Source organism: Populus euphratica, unplaced genomic scaffold (assembly GCF_000495115.2).
Source record: "Populus euphratica unplaced genomic scaffold, PopEup_1.0 scaffold84.1, whole genome shotgun sequence".
Lineage (NCBI taxonomy): Eukaryota > Viridiplantae > Streptophyta > Magnoliopsida > Malpighiales > Salicaceae > Populus > Populus euphratica.
This window is the reverse complement of record NW_011499964.1, coordinates 554534-561485: the sequence shown is the minus strand read 5'-3', so window position 1 is coordinate 561485 and position 6952 is coordinate 554534.

Sequence of the window (6952 nt, the reverse complement as noted above, 5' to 3'; positions counted from 1 at the left end):
AGATTTGATCTCTATTATTTTGATTATTATTTATTTTATTTGAGATAATTTATGAAATTATACTTTTTTTCAATTTCATTCTCATTTAACTTTTTAATCTATAAGATTTATTTCTTATTATTTTAATAAATTTGAGAGAAATAAAACATTAATAAATTATTTTCTAACTCATTTCCATGTCGTAACCAAACACTAGAAAATGTTTTCCAACTTATTTTTCATTAAACTACCTAACATCAAAAATAATTTATTTTTTTAAAATTTACTTTAAAAAAATTATTTTTTAACAAATAAATAAGATTTATGGTGGGCTTTTCTAGAGATAGGATGCTAAAGACATTTGAAGGCTTTGAAGAAAAGGAGGCGAGAGTGTTGTAGCTTAATTTCAGTTTATTTTTTAACATGTTGTTAATTATTATATATTATTAAAGAAAAGTTGTCTAATGTTTTTTTTTTTTGGTTAGCGAGGATAAAAACTTACATGTCAGAAAATTCAGAGGTTGACTCCCTCTATCTTAATTAATTTGTTTGTCCATTATTGATCATTTTATCATTATTTATCAACAAATTATTTATTCCTTTGTCTATTATACAAACGTTATCAAAACTACTGCCATTTGACCTGTGTTTCATCACAAGTTTAGTATTTTTTTTTTCGATTAAAAAAATGTAGATGGGCTCTTTCCAAGTATTTTTTAATTATAAATAAAAAAGTTAAAGAAAAAAATTAAAATTAAAAATATTTAATTTAAAAAATATAAAAAATATTTGTTAACAAAAATTAACCTACCAAACTCATAATTTAGATCATGCTTTTCATAAAACTTAATTTATTTTTATTTTTAAAATTATATTTTATTTAATTATATGTCAACTAGGTGTATGCTATTTTTATTTATTTATCAGTCAACCAGGTGTATGCTATTTTTATTTATTTATCAAACAACAACTTTTTATTTTAGAAAAAAGAGTTGAGTGTGGAACTAAAATAAAAAATAATCTAATTTTTTATGTTTTCATAAAAAATTAAATTAAATAAAAAAAAGATATCTTTTAAAAAAAAGTGATGAAATGGTGTATTGTTTTTTTGATTTTTTTTTAAAAAGTTAATAACATATTAAACTATGATGAAACAAGTTAGGTATGTGGGACTACTCACATGTCTAACCCATAAAATGGCCTACCTTGCGTGCTGAGCCTTTTTATTTTGTTAATAGTTGTGGGTGGACGATACATTGTTTATTGGTCTGGTTTCTAGTGATTAAGTGTTATTAGAAAATCAGATTTAATATATATTTTTATTCTAAACATCATGAAAATCATGATAAACCTATATATGCATTACAAAAACTCAAAAATCACTCAAAAATTTAAAATAAATCCAAAATAAAAAATATATTTTTCCAAACTTATATATGTTTTTAAACTATCTAAGGTGAAAAATACCCAAGTAAAACTCTTCTTCCTAAATAAAACCCTTTAACATTAAAATGAATAATTTTGACGGTAGAATTAGTATAAATAAGGATTTTTTTTAATATCAAAATCCAATGATTTTCTCTTTTTTTTTTTTTAAGCAGTGATTGAAAAATAAAAATAAAATAAAGTTTTGAATTAAAATTAATTTTTTTAATTTTAAAAATTAGAGGGACCTAGTATTCACTAGTCAAAAAGTCCGGGAGTGCGATTAATATTTTCCCAAAAGTTCAAAAAAACTAATCATTTTTGTCTTTTTTTTTTCACTTTAATACCCTATGTTATTAAATCTAATAATTTTCTAACAAATCAACTTAAAAATATTATCCATCATTTGGTTCTATAAAGGTAAAATTAAAAAAAATAGTTTGGCAACAACTCCCGGTCAAATAGTGGTGGGGTAAGATAGAACACTACAGGTGTAGCCGCTAGACACAAATCAAATCCTATCAATTTAGTTAGAGCAAAGTCATTGGAGAATAACTTTTCATAGATATATAGGGTTCGATAATTTGATTTCCATTATCATGTTGAGAGGAAATATATATGACTGTTCATGTTTTTATTAATTCACTATCAAGTTTGAATTTAATAATTTGTCTTCCATTAAGAACAAAAAAATATCAAATAGTATATATAGTAATTGTGATCATTGATATCATGATTTATCTTCAATTGAAGAAAAAAAATCAAATAGTTAATTGAAGGATAAAAAACGTCTTTGTCTGAACAATGTGAATTTTTGCATTGTTAGGGTATTATTCAAAGTGAAAAAAATCCAGATGATCCATCGATTTTTCAAAGTTGTCAATCACGATTTGATGCTTACTGTACGACTCGCATGCTATTATATCCTTTGGCATCTGATGCTCAAATGTCTTGGCAAGGTTTTTTTTTTTTTAATTATTATTTAAAAAAAGAGAAAACAGTACCATAATTTATTAGGTTATTAATTTAGATTTACCTGAGATTTGGCTGGTTTGGAAAAAAATTTAGTTAAATCTCAATTAAAATTTGATGATATTTTTGGAAAATAGTGTTATTTTTTTATAAAATAAAAAATTAAATTAATTTAAATTAATTTGGGTTAACTTAATCTAAATTGTAATCTAAAACTTGTTAGTAATGCAAGTTTAAAAATTATATTTATATTTATAAGTGAAAGGAAATTGAAAAATATTAAGATAGCTCATTGTATTATAATACTAAAAGAAAGAATAAAAATGAATTTTATTATTTGAAAAGTATTTAATAACAATGTTATTAGAAACATTAATAATGAAATCTCATATATAAAGTAGTAGTTTATACTTTCATCAATTTATAGGATAAACTAAATTTCTTAAAACTCATGAACTTGGATTATCCTTACAAGGATTTATTGCATTATATGTTTATACATGAATTTAAATGGTGATATGTGAACAAGAAAACATATTACACTATCATGTTATATGAATGAAAGATTAATATCCACAAATATCAAAATTCTCTAATTATCAATTAGAGCAATCAAAAAAATATTTCTGTAAAGTGAATAAAACCCTAATAAGTTGCAATAAAAAACCACAACAAGAGGGATAAATACACAAAATAAACACCTATTAAACAAATCTAGATCTACACACAAAATGTTTATTAAACCCAGTTCTTATTTCAATTAGACTTTTATTAAACAACTAAACAAAAAATTGGAACTTTTCTAATCCTAAAAGAAAAAAGAGAAGGAAAGGGGATTGAATCTTATGGATGGCTTTTTTCAGAGATAGGCATGCTAAAGAAATTTCAAGGCTTCGAAGAAAAGGGGGGAGAGTGTTGTGGCTTAAGAACTTTTATGTGAGAAAATTCAGAGGATGATAGAATACTACATATGTAGCCGCTAGACACAAATCAGATCCTATCAATTTGTTGGAGCTAAGTCGTTGGAGGATAACTTTTCATTGATACATAGAGTTTGATTACTGGATTTCCATTCTCATGTTTAGAAGGAAATATGACCGTTCATGTTCTTATTATTTCACTATTAGTTTTGAATTCAATAATATGTCTTCAATTAAAGAGAAAAAAAATTAAAATTTAAAATAATTTTTATATCATAATTTATCTTCAATTGAAGAAAAAAATATCAAATAGTCAATTGTAAAAAAATAAAATATCTAAGTATATATTTAAATTTGTGGTATAGAATAATTTTTAAAATCTCCCAAATAATCTTCTTTATCTTGTAGCCCCCATCTTCTTAATGAGAATGCTTTATTTATAATATCCTTGATGGTTATAAACAAAAAAGAATACTTTTCAAAATAGTTTTTGGCTTGAAAATGTTTTAAAATAAATTTTTTTATTTATTTTTGACATTAATACATCAAAACAATATAAAAATACTAAAAACAATAATAAATTTAATACTTTTTCATGTAAAATAATAGCATCCAACAACAGTTTTAAAGTTACTCCCATCAAACATAGTGAATTTTTGCATTGTTAGGGTATTATTCAAAGGTGAAAAAAATCCAGATAATCCATCGATTTTTCAAAGTTGTCTATCACGAGTAGATGCTCATGGTACGACTCCCATACTATTGTTTCCTTTAGCATCTAATTCTTCTCCTCTTTTCCCTCCCCCCCCTTGTTTTCCACCTCTCATTTTGCTGTAGCCAACATTATTTCAGTAAAGTGGGCACCATGCTCTTGTGCTTGGCTATAATTTCTAGCTATCATAGGAAGGACCACGATGTGCATTATCGAGCAATGTAATAAATTGGTCCCCATCTGCTGTCCTAGGGCAGGTCTTTTGTGCTGTGTATGTAGCATGAAACATGGATGCCAAATAGATCAAAGATGCAAACTTCGCAGGTGGTTTGAAGCACTAAATGCATAGGCCCGCAAATAATTCAATGCGATGGGAATCATGGATTGATCGATGCCTGATATTTGAAAGCAACTTGCGGGTCGGCTTTTAGATGGGGGCCGGTTAAGAAAAATGGAGGATATTTGTTAAGCATGAAGTCCTAGGAGGTCAAGAACCATTAAAGTTGAAATTAATAGAGCTTTGACAGATAATTTATCTCTATAATTATCTACTCGTTATCGAGTCATTGTCATCATCATTATTATTTTTATTATTTTATTTCTTTATTATTATAGTCATTTCATTATAACAACCCTTATTTCATCCATTAACACTATTTTATAATTATTTTATTTTTATTTATCAAACATCACTAAATGTTTTTCATATAAAATATTTTAATCTTAATTAAATCTACAATTCAACCTAACACTCTCTCTCATTACAAGGTCATGGACGAGAGAAACACCAACGAACACACGTCACGTCCTCCAAATTCTATCACCATCATTCACCGAGGCCAGCCCATGCCGATGTTTTTGTATTTTTATGTTTTCTTTCTCCTGTTTTTCACCCAATTTTTCGTATCTCAAATTGTTTATTTTTATCTTTTATTGATTATTAAAGAATAAACTGTTTTAATTTCAACTTTTTGCTTGAATCTAGGATTAATTTGGCAAGTCTGGTGCTAGAAGTTGAGGCTTTTTACTAAGATGAGGAGAATCAGATATGATTTGGACGCTGGTTCTAGTGGTTTATTTATTTAACAGGACTTGATTATTCATGTTAAGACTTGAATCTATTTTTTTTAATGGGTATCCGATTTTTTCCTCTCATAGTTTTCTAGATTTCTTAGTTTTAATACCACAAATTCAAAATCTAATTCCCGACGAAATATTCCGTTGACAAATTGAAAAATCATAGGACTATTTGGGTCTGATATTTGCTGCAAATTAATATATATTTTTTCTCACCCTAGTATTTAACCAGAAAGCAATAAATTTTAAATTTTAAAAAACTTACCTTATTTTTATTAATGAATTAAATATTAAAAGCATCTCAATACAAATTTTTAAACTGATTTTTGAGCTCTCAGTAATAGTTTATTTATACGTACTCACTGTGTTAATAGAATTTAAATTCATAATTACTTGGTTAAATATTTTTTTATTTTTATTTAAACTCAATGATAAGAATTAGTACATTTAAAGCGACTTATATATCTACTAAAACAGAGTTCTTTTTTGAATTTATCTTATAAATACAACCTTGTGTAGGTCTGGTACATTAAAAAATAATAATTTAGATGCTAGTCTCAAGATTTAATATAAGAGAGTAAAATGAAATATATTTTATGTTGGAAATTTCTTTTAAATAAATAAATTATAGATGAATAAAAAATTATTTTTTAAATAAACAAATTATAGATGAATAAAAAATTAATCTTAAAAAACCCTTGTTTTTTTCACTAAAAAAACTTTTGTTTTTTCTAGATTTCATTTCTTAATTTATAATAGCTAATCAATAATTGATAATGATAAAAATTAATATTTCAACTTTTTAGTTTCCAAAACTTACTATAAAAAAAGGGTGGTGAAGAGTTTAAACCAAGGTTTTTTAGATTTTTACATGCTGTTTTTCACCTTATATTTTAATGTTTTATTCTTATTTTATGTTTTTGTTTTCCTTTCAAATCTAGAGTTTAGATTTATATTGTTAAGAGACATTTGAGTTTCATATTTTTTTATGTTAAAAACCTTGATTTAGAAATGCATCTAAATAAAAATATTATTGTTGGGGTATGAGAAATGTTTTTGCATATATTCTAATTGCAAAAATAATGAACATTAAAGTCTCAAGAACACAACATTTATTATTGACAATAATAAAATATTCATTATGTAAATCCCCAAATAAAATCTATGAAATTAATAAAGGAAATATGAAAATATTTTACAAATTTGGGGTGGAAATATTGAAAAATATATTCTAGAATCTTTAAATGAATTAATGTGTGGTTATATACCCGAAGAATTTTGACTGTTGGTAAAAGTCTTTGTGCAATTATACAATTTTTAACTCGAAAATGATATATTTTAGAATATGAGATTTTCATAAATTGAATAAAAAAATCCAGAATAAAGGACTTATCTTATTTTTTATTAATGAATTAATTATTATAATGTTAAAAGAAGCATTTATATTTTTTAACTTTTTAATTATTTTAATGCTAACATATGAAAAATATTTAAAAATATTGATTCAATATATTTCAAGTGGATTGCATTTTTAAAATATACTAAAATACAACTTCAATTGAAAAACATAGGGCGGAAAAGGTGGAATAATGCTTGTTTTGGAGAAGTCAAGGATAAAGTTACTGTGAAGAAAAAGAGAGTGAAAGACACGTTGCGGACACTTGTTAATTATATATATATATAAATAATTTATGACCCGATTTGCATCAAATTCATAGTATAAAATTACTTTCACTGCAATAGTAGTTTTTATTTTAATTCTTCTTCTAAACTTTATTTCATTTCAATTCTCTTATAATCTAAATTCCCTAATATATATATATATATATATATATATATATATATATATAGAAAGAGGGCGGTGGGG